Source organism: Mustela erminea, chromosome 4 (genome assembly GCF_009829155.1).
Source record: "Mustela erminea isolate mMusErm1 chromosome 4, mMusErm1.Pri, whole genome shotgun sequence".
Classification (NCBI taxonomy): Eukaryota; Metazoa; Chordata; class Mammalia; order Carnivora; family Mustelidae; genus Mustela; species Mustela erminea.
In genome coordinates this window covers 52,773,179-52,785,756 of record NC_045617.1, presented here as the reverse complement: position 1 = coordinate 52,785,756, position 12,578 = coordinate 52,773,179, and the positions used below count along the sequence as shown (strand labels likewise).

Sequence of the window (12,578 nt, the reverse complement as noted above, 5' to 3'; positions counted from 1 at the left end):
TAAATTTCTGAGATTGCTGTAAATTATTTCCTTTCCTGGTTTCTCTTCCTCTTTCTTACTTCCCTGTTTTATGCGCAGTACTTTCTTGTTTTAGTCGTATGCTAAAATACCTCACCATAACTTAGCTTTCCCACCAAAAGAACTGGGGAAAAATTGAGTATCTGAAAGTTGTCATCAGAATCCTGTAAATTTCCTCCAGTTTCCTAGTTGCTACTCAGAAATGCTGAGGAAAAAAGTGTAATTCTCCTGTTTAGGTACCCTTTTTCACTGGAGACATTTAGCATTACAATCAATCCTTACCAATTCCTTTTCTTAGGCTCCTTTTCGTTGTAAAAGCGACGTGCGTTTTCATCACCTAATTCAATTTTGCACAGCTACTTCATATTTAATTTTCAAATATGATTTACAGGTAAGTCACTTATAAAAACAGTAAAATTGAAACGACAGAAAAGATCGGGTTCTAGTAAGTAAATGCGGTCCGGGGGCCACGGATGTCCATCTCAGACCCTTGGCTACCCAAAGCAGAATAGCAAGGTTGCTCCGCCGCTCCGCCGCTCCGCCGCCCCGCCGCCCAGCGCCCCGCGACCCGGACGGGAACCTAGTTCGCAGCGGTTCTCCCCACCGCAACACCGCCGCGTCGTTCCCGCCCGCCCTCTAGTAGAACGCGGGGTCCTCGCCCCCCTGCCTGAACAACTGTCTCCCTCCGAGAACAGACTCTTGCTGTTGCCGGACTGCGCGGTCACCGCATCCAGACCGCAGAGAACTTGCTTTGCATCGGCTGGAGACCACGGCGGCGAAGAAGGCCATCTCGCAGCCGGAGGAACAAGGACTATCGGCTGCGCCCGCGGCGGCCTCTTCTCCCGCGCTAGCGCGCCCACCTCAGCCCCGGAGGCTCTGCGCCGCGGGCGGGGGGCGAGCGAGGGGCGGGGCGGCCGCGGGCGCCGGGCGCCCCCTCTTGGAGCGCGCGCCCGAGTACCCGCGCGCCCGATCGGCCCGCCCCAGCCCGCGGCGCCCCCGCCCCTTTGGGCGCTCCGTAGCCGTGACGTGCGCGCGCCGGGGCCGGGGACTCTGCTGGGCGCCGGCCGGCGGGCGGAGACGGACCCGGGATCTGTCCGAGCAGGAAGCTAGCAGGATCCCGGTCGCCGCCTCCCCGTCTCCGAGCTTGTCCACGTCGCCGGCTTTTCGCTCAGCTTCCTTCACCTTTGACCCCCGCCCTTCACCTCTCCGGCCACAGGTTGCCTCGCTGCCGCGCGCACCTGCCTTCGTCTTCGCACCGGTGAGTGACGCGGTGCCCCTGCTTCGGGGCGTCAGCGTCGGGCCTCGCTGCCCCGGCGCGCCCTGCTTCGGGGCCTCTTCGGGCAGTCCGGGGGGCCCACGGCTAGTTTCACCTCCCGAGGACGCCTCGGGTGAAGCAGGTGATGGGTGGGCCCGGCCGGCTGCTCGCCGTAGTGCCAGGGCTGGTTCTCATTTCCACAGGACAATGAGAGTCCCCTTTCATGGGTTTATCGTCACCAAGATACCTTTGTGTATCTACTCTCGTTCCTAGTTAGAAGCAGAGCTCTCAGGTGACCCACTCAGACTTGACACTCCGTGATAGTTTTCTCTTAAGTAAACAAGCTTAAAATTCAGTGTAGGAATAGGGCCGTTTGTTCTGAGATATGAGGATCAGGTGACGGCCACTATTAAAGTAATAGTTTAATCATGTAGGAGACCAGGCTGTAATTTTAGTTTTCAGGTTGTCTAGTACTTTGAGTATATTAATTTATATAGGTGCAACTGAACAAGCGCTTTTTCTAAAATTTGTTAATTTCCCCAAACTTCTTAAAACCATTAAAATGCTCCAATTCCGGAACAAGGTATTATTAAGTAGAAAATAATTTGGTAGGGTTATTGCTAGAATATCCGTGTCAGAAATACCATTTCTATACAGTTTAAGAAAACAGGTGATATTTTATCTGGCATAAAGTTGTGGTGGAGGAATGCTTGCATCCTAATCTACAGATATTAGTGAACAACTAGGAACACCGCCCCAACTTCACAGATCGCTGTACATGCTAAGCAAAAGTTCCATTTGCTGTTATGCTCTGGTGGTGTAGATGCAGTGTATCTTAATATATAGTCAGGGTTTGAGAGTTTTAGAAATTCTTAAGATTTACTTGAAACTATTCACACCATAAAATGTGAATCTTGGACTTGGGCTGGAATGGTCATGGTACAAAGGTTGGCAGCCAAAACAGCAAATCTGTACAAATTAACTAAACTTTATAGATATGTTGAGCTGTGGTTTTACAGTTGGAAACTGATTAGTGGAAAAATTACCGTAGTGTTTTTTATCATTAATTTTAGAAATATTACAAACTGGGCCATAGCCAGAGCTTGAAACAATGCAGCCGTTCAGAATAACTCATTGACTTTTAAATATCCAGCTCATTTTGAGTATCTGAAGTTGTGCAGGAATTATGCCCACAGTGGTAAACAGAAGTCGTTCTAGTCTTAGACTTGCCTATTGCGTTTGTATATTTTATGCGACATATTGTTCTCCCAGTTTGAGTTACATTTTCGTTTTCAAAGACATTTTAAAAGGGAGTAACAGAAGTGATGAATGACTTTAATAAGATTATCATGATTAAAAACTCTAAGTATACATTATATAAAACTGTAATATACATATATTCTTCATTAGGGTCTAGAATCACAAGCAAGAAAAATGTAGTGTAAATTACCTTATGTTTATATAGGTGCTACTGAACAAGAGCTTTTTTAAAATTACATCAATTACAAATAAAAATGTAAATTAATACAAGGTATTAAAAACAGAGATCGTAAATCATAACTCATTGCACTTATCTGAAGTGCATCTTTTCCCTCTGTTTATGTTTATGTGATCAAGTTTTAAAATAACAGTGGCCAGGAAATCTGAGAGAGACTGAAGGCTCTTTTCTCATCCTGTTGTGACTTTGCCTGGAGACTGTGGTGTATCATGTAGCCCATTGTTTAGATAACTGGGCTGTCTCTGGGTTCTAAAGTACAGCTCTTTTCAGAAAGTTTTAAAATTTTTGACCATGTGAAGTTTGAATAAATATAAACACCCAAAACATTTTATGGAAAATGAACCCGTTTTCACTGTTGATAATTGAAGCTTCATTTTGATATTTAAAAATGTCAGTTTTAAAAAGATTTCTAACCTCTCTGAATTTTTCATTTTTGTATATTAGAACATTTTCAGTAAAAGATTGAAAAAGATATTACAGCTTTAATAATTTTCATAGTTTGTGATCCCCTTAATGAGGTACTTCATAATAATTTCTGAACTTGAATAGTATAAGATCATTACCCCTGTATTAGGCATCTGCCATACTCAGAACACTAACTGAGGGATTTGATTTATAAAATAATTTTCAAGGTTGGTGGTCTTGTCCTTTTACATATGAAGAAATTTAAGCTTAGAGAATTAAATATTTGCTCAAGGTCTTACAATTCAGAGGAACAAAGTCTGGATTCACACCTAAGTCTTCTGACCATGAAGCCCTGTCTTTTCTACCAGACCAGGTTGCCTTGATCTCAGTTCATTTGGTAGACTGCTCAAATAAACCTGCAGAACTGGTATTGTATTAAAGAATGTAACTTGAAGAAGGCACATAGGAGTGAGGATGATAAAGGTCATGAATGTGGTTCTGAAACTGATGTTGAATTTTCTGCTTTTTTTCATTCTTAAGTTGACAACTTTGACAGTGATAGGGTGTTGCTTTCTCATTTCTGATGTAAATTCCAGAATATTATACAAATTGTGCACTTTTTATTTTGATGGGTTTATAGGAGTTAGAATTAAGCTGTAATGTAACACTGGTTTTCATTGTAGATAAAATAAATAGTAGTCTTTTTGTTTCAGATAGAACTTTATATTTTCTTCCAATAAGAGAACGTTGTCCATAAATGCAATAACTATCTTTAAAAAATACTGCATAATTAACTTTGTAATCCTTGTGAGGGGGCTTGTTTTCAAAATATGACTAAATTCTCACCTGTACTATTTTCAGCTGTACTATTAGGACAATTTTTTATGGCCTATGTTTATTTCAGGAATGTCCCTTGAGGTATAATAGACACAAAGGACAAAAATGAGTATACAAAGTCCATCTTTTGTCACAAAGTAGGAGTCATTTCAGCAGTAGAATGTAGTTGGGTAAATGAGAAGAAAAATGGTAAGAAGGCTGAGTTGGGTGATTACATTTACAGGTATTTCATTATTTGGTTTGAACTCTAAGGAATTTTACATCTCAAGGATACTCATATTCAACTGTAATACAAAATTTATCATCCAAGAGCTTAATATAAATTATTAATGGATATCTATAAGACATCTGCATGTGTGTGTGTATGTATGTGTAGATAATTAAGAACTAACTAAGGTCAAATAAGCTTGAATTCTGTTTTTGAGGAATTATATAATATTCAGAGGAACCAGGAAGTTTGTCATTTGAAAGCAGTTTTATTTATTTATTTATTTATTTATTTTTTTTAAAGGTTTTATTTATTTATTTGACAGAGAGAGATCACAAGTAGGCAGAGAGGCAGGCAGAGAGAGAGGAGGAAGCAGGCTCCCTGCTGAGCAGAGAGCCCGATGCGGGCCTCGATCCCAGGACCCTGAGATCATGACCTGAGCTGAAGGCAGCGGCTTAACCCACTGAGCCACCCAGGCGCCCAGGAAGTTTGTCATTTGAAACAGCTAGACTTTTATTTGACAAATTTAATTGGACTATCTGTAATCTTAAAATATGAGTGTGAGAATTTTTTTTCTGTTCATGGTCTTGAAAGAAAACTTTTCATATTAAGTATAAGAAATACATGGTAATTTAGGAAATGACCACAAGTACACAAAAAGTTCTCCCTGTAAGTGCTGAAGCATAGACTGTAAGACCAGAAGAACAACTCAGACATCTTTAGAAAATTTGCTAGGGTTAAAGAGAAGGGAAGTACTTTTCTGTACAGAAGGCATGCCACCAGTGAAACCAAAATACTGAGGAACATTCCTTGGGTGATATTCACATAGGTGAATATTTATATCCAGGCTGAGTAATGTGCACAAAGGAAGGCGGTGCTCTTGACAAAACCACAGGCATCTTTTATGTGAGTTACATCACTTGTTATTTTACTTGAAAGTAACCTTCTGCTTAACCTTTACAAGGTAAGGTATTGCATAGAGCAGAATCTTAGAATTTCTATTATATGTGGATGAACATCTTTTTCAACAAATATTTACTGAGGGCCTAGTCTGTTTGAAATATGACTGTAGGTGGGAACTGGTTCTTTTTACTGGCAGATCTTTGGATCTAGGAAATATAAAGAGTGACAGAGACATAAAAAGAAATATGAATGGAAATACCCATTTAAAATCTGATGATATTTATATCAGATTTAACAACTTACATTTGTGTGGCACTCTATTGTTCTGGAAATCATTTTATGTATCTTTGGTCCTTAAAACACCTTGTTGAAGTAGATGTGGTAAACATACTCTTATTCTGCAGATGATAAAATGTTGGCAAAAAAAATTAAGTGCCTTGTTCAAGGTTACTTATGTGGCTGCTTAGAAACATAGCTAAGAAGGGAATTTCTGTGTATTCCCATAGTAGATCACAGTTATCTTCTAGGTGTTAGTTAGGGTTAACTTCTTAATGAGCAGTTACTTAATTTTGTTGCTTCAATTTGGATGATTCCAAAAATTATGAAAAGTCAGCATCACTAAAGTGATAATTGTTAAATACTTACTAGGTTTGTTTTTGTTCTTGTTTGAATATAAGGTAGGAGATGAGCAGGATGCATTATTATGGGGCTCCTTTAACATTTTTAGTAGATTAATGGAGCTGAGGTTGAAGAGGTTTTTTTTTTTTTTTCTCCCCTCATTGGAGAGTTTTTCAAGATTGTTTTATTTTAGAGTGAGAGAGAGCATGCACGTGCATATGCAGGTGAATGAGTTTGAGGAGGGATAGCAAAGGGAAAGGAAGAGAGAATCTCAAGCTGACTCTGGGCTGAGTGTAGAGCTGTTGCAGGGCTTGATCTCATGACCCTGTGATCTCTACCTGAGCTGAAACCAAGAGTTGTCCCTTAACCCACTGTGCCATCCAGAACCCCTGGTTGGAGAGTTTTTAAAGGAAAGCCCATGGTTTGTTTTAAAAAAGAAAGGAGGGGTGTCTGGATGGCTCAGTGGGTTAAAGCCTCTGCCTTCGGCTCAGGTCATGATCCCAGGGTCCTGGGATCGAGCCCCGCATCAGACTCTCTGCTCAGCAGGGAGACTGCTTGCCCCCCCTCCCGCCCCCACCTGCCTCTCTGCCTACTTGTGATCTCTGTCTGTCAAATAAATGAATAAAATCTTTTAAAAAAAGGTAAATAAAAAGAAAGAACTCTGAAAAAAAAAAAAAAAAAAAGAAAGCTGACTTCAGAGATGGCAGCAGCGTTGGTGTCTTATGTGAGGAAGAGTCAGAGTTCCAACTTTCCTCTCAGCCTGGGGGGTTTTCAGAGGGGATGGTCGCTGTGTCAGAAAAAATGCAGCTAGTAGACTTGGGTCTCTTGGAGGAAGATGGTGAGTTCAAGGAGTTCCCTGGGCTGGTTTAGGTAAAGATGAAGGTGCAAATGTCTGGGAGGATGATTGGGATGAAGACAATGTAGATGATAACTTCTCCAATCAGGAGCTGAACTACAGAAACTTGGTTATAAGATGGAGACCTCATAGCATTCAGAAGAGCAACCTAAACTTTAACTGTTTACTAAATTCTAGGACAGAGAACCCAGGATGGGACACTTAAAAAAATATGTTTATTTCATTGCCTGCTTGGATTTATGTTTTTATAACACACACACACACCCACACCCACACACCCACTCCACACCCACACACCCACACCACACACACACACACACACACGCGCGTGCACACACACGCAGTTTTGCTCTTAACAAAAAAAGGAGAAAAATATTCTGGGGGAATTTTGAAAATAACTTTTGTTACTTGACACATTGGTATTGACCTGATAATTATGCTTGTTTTTGTAAAGATTCACTAATGAGCTAATGTGTGTCTGCATTGGTATCTTTATGCCTTCATTCATTTGACAAATATTTGAGTGTCTGCCATGAACCAGGTACAGTTCTAAGTGCTAATGATACTGTGATAAATTAAGACCAAGTTCCTGTGCTGAGTGATATTTTATTGTTGTTTTGAATTAAGTTAAATTATAGACTCTTATTACTAGAATGTAATCAACAGGGTTGACCCTAAAGTTGGGAAATGGATAGTTGTCAAAGTGGTAGAATTTGAGGGTTACTAAAAGACTTATTTACTCAAAAATATTCTACTCCTGGCCTTCAGTTCACTGTTACCAGTCTGCTCCTTATAAGTAAGAGTATGTTCCGTCTTCATCCAAGTCTCAGGAACATAAGGCTGAGATAAAGGGAATATAGGATTGACATGTTAGCAGCTATTGTTTATTGAGTTTTTGCTATGTGTTTGTGTGTCAAGCAAGTACTTTGTGTACATTATCTCAGTTAATCACTACATGACTTACTTTAGTGCATTTGACATTATGACCCACAATTTACAGATTGGGAAACAGAGGCATAAGATGTTAAATTTGCTCAAGCTCATAGCCAGTACTTGATGAAGATGGAATTTGGATGTACTTAGCATGTAGTAGGTAGGAGTAGAGGAGTACTGATATACACATAGAGTTGTGATGTCCTATCAGTATGGGATGGCATACTGTGTAGGTGGAAGGCCTTGGTGAGTGATGGGTGGAGAGTCAAGAGAGCTTGTTGTGGGGAGGGAGTGGATGGGGATGATTATTGCTTGTGTAACTGCTTGGTCCTTAGGCGTTATCCTTTTTGTGGCAGTCCTGAAACTGCAGAATTGCATTTATATACAAGTGCTTGCTTACCTAGCTTGTAGATAAGAGGGACTGGCAGACCTGAGATGATTCTGGTTTTGCCAGTCACTACTGTATTTGGATTACTTAGTGTCTCTGGGCTTCAGTTTTCTCATCTATAAAATGGAGGCAACAGTGTTACCTACCTGTTACCTACCTGGTGTGGTTCTTGTGGGGAAGGAATTAGATAATGCATGTGAAACACATATCACTGTGATGTGTAGTTAGTGTGCATTATTATTGTTACTGTGTTTTTGTTTTTTGGTTTCTTTGGCCATGTTTAATGTGGAATGTTTATTCAAAAAGAATAAAGTGTCCTGGAGATTTCGGTGGAATCTTAAAGTTGGCCAAATTGAAGAAGTTTTGAAGTGTAGTGTTAATCATAATTATCTGGGAACTGGTAAAAACATTTGTCAGAAGGGTGTGGGTGAGGCCTGGGCACTAGCATTTAACAAGTTTCTCGGTTGATTTACTTGCACACCAAAATTTGAGAAGCACTGGTTTAAAACTTTTCTTTATCCTATGCCTGGGAAGGCTTCAGTAAAACAACAAAAAGTGTTTGGATTAACCAGGTAGTGTATGGTAGAAGGAAGTGAAATATCAGTTACCGGAATCCCTTCCTTGATTTTGTGTGTGTTTGTGTGTGTGTGTGTATTAAGTTTATTTGGGGTTTATAAGCATTTATCTTTGAGAGGGGCAATGTTAAATTGCACACCTAACTTTAATTGTAATGAGTTTTCAGCTTTTAACAAGCTTCATTTAGAAGTGAGCTAGTTATATTTAATTTTTAAAGTTATACAAATAATAATAGGTAGTACTTGAATAGATCTTAAGACCTTGTTAAAATTTTTAAATTGGATTTCTTTAGATAATGTACTGTTTTGAATTAACCAGCTTTGGTATTGTTAGCTTCATCAGGCAAGCTCCCAGCAGGAAAGAGATTTCATCCTGGTTGGTGCAAAAGAAGAGATTATAGAGGTTAGAGAACAAACAAGGGTGGGGGGGGTGCACCCAGGGAATAGCAACGGTAGAGAAGCCGTTAATACGCCAGAGATTACCAAAACTGAGAGTTGAGAGCTGGCATTGGGGAGGAAGGCCCCAGGGAACTGTGGCTTTGAGACAGTCAGGCAGGGAGAGGAGGGGGAACTTCCATGACCTCTCCTCCGTCTTTGGGTCTTGTACACTGGCTTGCACTGCTGGAACCCACCTGCCGAGCCTAGGTGGTGATCTATGCAGGCTCATCTTCCCAGGGCAGGAACAGAGCATACATAGGAGGGGTGGGGGGTTTGATGGAGCAGGTGGAGAATAAATGTGGAGAATAAATAGGGCATTGATTAGAACCTTTGGGAATTTTTAGCATTTCCTTGGTGTAGTTTAAATAACTTTGGGACCTGTGATACATCTCAAAGATGCTGAGTCTGCTTATGTTATACATACTTAGAAAAAAATTCATTCACTTTCTCATCCAATTGGACAGTTATTCTAGGAACTTTTTTTTTTTTTTTTAAAGTAATCTATCTCTGTGCCCAATGTGGGGCTCCAGCTTATGACCTGGAGATCAAGAATTGCATGCTCTACTGACTGACACAGCCAGGCTCCCCTTAGGAACTTTTATGATCCATATAACCCAATGAGAAACATAACCCAAGTCTATTAACATAAAACCCTTTTATTAATATATTGTTATACCTTAGTGAGGTTTCTGAACTTAGTCTTGGTTTGAAAGAGTACATGTCTTTCATAAGAAAAGATCTTTTTTTTTTTTTAAGATTTTATTTATTTATTTGACAGAGATCACAAGTAGGCAGAGAAGCAGGCAGAGGGTGAGGAGGAAGCAGGCTCCCCGCTGAGCAGAGAGCCCAATTGGGGTCTCCATCCCAGGACCCTGGGATCATGACCTGAGCCGAAGGCAGAGGCTTTAACCCACTGAGCCACCCAGGTGCCCCTGGTCTTTTTTTTTTTTAAACAAATAAGTTTAAAAGCTTGACTGTAAAAGAATATGGGGCCCTCCTGGATGGCTCAATCAGTTAGTTAAGTGTCTGACTCTTGATCGCAGCTCAGGTCTTGATCTCAGGGTCTTGGGCTCCAAGCTGGGTGTGGAGCCTACTAAAGGAAAAAAAAAAAAAAAAGAATATGATATAAAAAGAAACCGGTTTGAGGTAAATCACAGAACACCTGTGCTTGAAATAATACATTTAGATATGTTCTCTCTAAGTGGTCTTTTTTTCCCTTGAGAAAGAGATTTCATACTTTTTTGGGATCTTCTAAAAACATACTCTTTGTTTTCATTTGGTGCTGATAGAATTAGTATCCTGAAGGGGAGAATTGAGGCTGTTGGTTTTTCCATGTTATGCTCTTTGAATTTCCCTGATTTGAGGATTGAGTTATTCCAAAGAGAAATTTTCTTCAGTTCCTTGTTATTTTTTTTCTAAAATTAGATGAAACAACTGTGTTTTGGTTTGTGGGCATGATTTGCTGTCTGTTATCCTTTTGGTATTTTGGGGAAGAACAAAGTGTATTCATGTGTATGTGCTTTCAAGAGGAATGTATTAGCTTCTCTGCTCTTCCTGTCCATGATTGAAGATGAGAGCAGATGATTTTATGTATCTTTAATCCTTTTGTTTGAGATTTCAAACAAAACTATGGCTGTTTTGGCCATTGAGATGTTGGGGAAAAACAGATGAATGCTTAGTGTAGAAGTAGGCATCGTGTATTCAATGGCAAATTGAGGAGGTTTATATTAGTTTGAGAAAGAATTTCTATCAGGTGTGGTTGGGAGGGAGAGAAGGATGGGAATTGAATGAGTTGGAACATGGGACAGATGTTTTAGAAAACAGATGTTTTAGAAAACAGAAAAAACCCCATTTATTTTAGTCAGTATTTTTTATTGCATAGATACATTCTACATTTTTTTTTGAAGGTGTGGTACAGCAAAGTTAGGAATTTATAGACCAGTTGTTTAATTTAGTGATTTTAATGAGTCATTGGCAAAAATGAGGCTAACCTGATAGTAGTATACAAGAACGTTAATGTGTCAAAAAATGGGCTATTTTAAAAATTAAATTTAAATTTAAATTAAATTCTGGAACTTGTCCAGAATTTCACGGACTTTGGTTCTATTCTCTAGCATTCTATTTTTTGGCATACAACATTGACATAGTATTTTTAGTATGATAGAATAGTTGAACAGTGAAAGGTTTATGTCATGGGTTGGAAGGTGCTAATGTATTATAATGTTGGATTGAATGGGTGATCCAGATCCAGAATGATCCTAGAACAGCATATTTCTAATGATTCTTGAGGGCCAGTGATATGCCACCACTTGAAGTGTTTTATAGTCATTTTCCCATTTCATTCTAATGTCGATGGAAACAATTTCCTAGGTTGATTTGAGTAGTAAGGTGCAGAACTGAGAGATATCTTTAGGTGGTTTGGATCCAGAGCCTTTGACCCATTTAGAACTCTAAGTTACCTTTTTCTGTGTTCTTTTTAAAGACTAAAAGCTTTGAAAATCTCTTCAGGATTAATCTCTTCTGTCTATTGTATCCAAACAAGGGATGGTAGCATCAGGATACTCTTGGAGCTATTGCCTGCTTTCAAGTGCAAAGCAGATAACTCCTCTATCATATCCTCTTTTGTTCCTTGCCTCAGATTGCTGTTCCACACAGTGCTCCAACTTTCCCTGCCAGCTGATGAGAGAGGGGAGACCTTCTGGACACACAATGTCTAAACTATTCTTTACAATTTTTAAATCCCTTGACTATACATTTTTATTAATTCTTCATGAATTTGCTTTAAACAGATGTATTCCTATAAAGTTTCATGTAAATTAAATAAAAATTAAATTGTAATTTCATAATGTCCTGGGAAATATTCTTATTTATTTATTTGAAGTATTTCAATAATGATTTCTTTTGTAAATGGAAGAATCTTTTTGTTGAATAGTGTTTGTTTTCTATATTATGTTAATATATATTTCATATATTACTCATATAAATTTGGGTCTGGCTAAATACACATTTTATATAAATATGTGTAAATTAAGATTGATCTCATATTCTGCTTGATATTTACTAATAAAAAGGGGCTGGGTAATAGCGGTTTTTCTTAAATAAATGCTGTTCGTTGGAATTGCCCTTAAATGTTCTATAGTAGACCCATCTAGACTAAGAATAATACTCTTTTAAGCAGTAGAGTGAGGGTCAGTCAATATGTAATATAGTAGTATATATATATTTTTTGAAATTATTTTTGTGTCATAAAATTTATTAGGTAAATGATGGTGTTCTGTTTTAATGCTAAAATCAGTGTTTTATGTGACTGAAATAAATTGAAAATAACAGTTAAATTTAGACATAGTTTTATTAAAAAATTATTATGGTTGAAAAGCAGACAAACTGTTTTTTGGAAAATATACTTTCGTGTAGCTCTGGGTGAAATATTTATTTCCTGTACCTAATGCCATGCTAATGAGGCTACTGTAATCTGTGTTCTGCCCTAAACACTCAACAGAGACTACTCTGAAACCTCATAATTAATAGATCCAGTGGCCTCATTTAGATCATTATTCTTTTCAAACCTGTTCAGCTATTCACCAACTAATCCTCCTTGAATTCTTTTCTGTTAGCTTCTTTGGTCATGCGTTTTCTCAGGTCTCTG

The 12,578-nt window shown here is 39.1% G+C and overlaps 1 protein-coding gene across 7 annotated transcripts in view; it reads left to right on the top strand.

Annotated features, from left to right (window-relative positions):
• The first annotated feature begins 1,168 nt into the window (after positions 1 to 1,168).
• Positions 1,169 to 12,578, top strand: part of MYO6 (myosin VI) — a 155,991-nt gene continuing 144,581 nt past the window's right edge. For all 7 annotated transcript variants that reach the window (XM_032339239.1, XM_032339235.1, XM_032339241.1 and 4 more), the window contains exon 1: positions 1,169 to 1,276. The gene's annotated coding sequence lies outside the window, so the exon portion shown is untranslated. The remainder of the gene's footprint in view (positions 1,277 to 12,578) is intronic.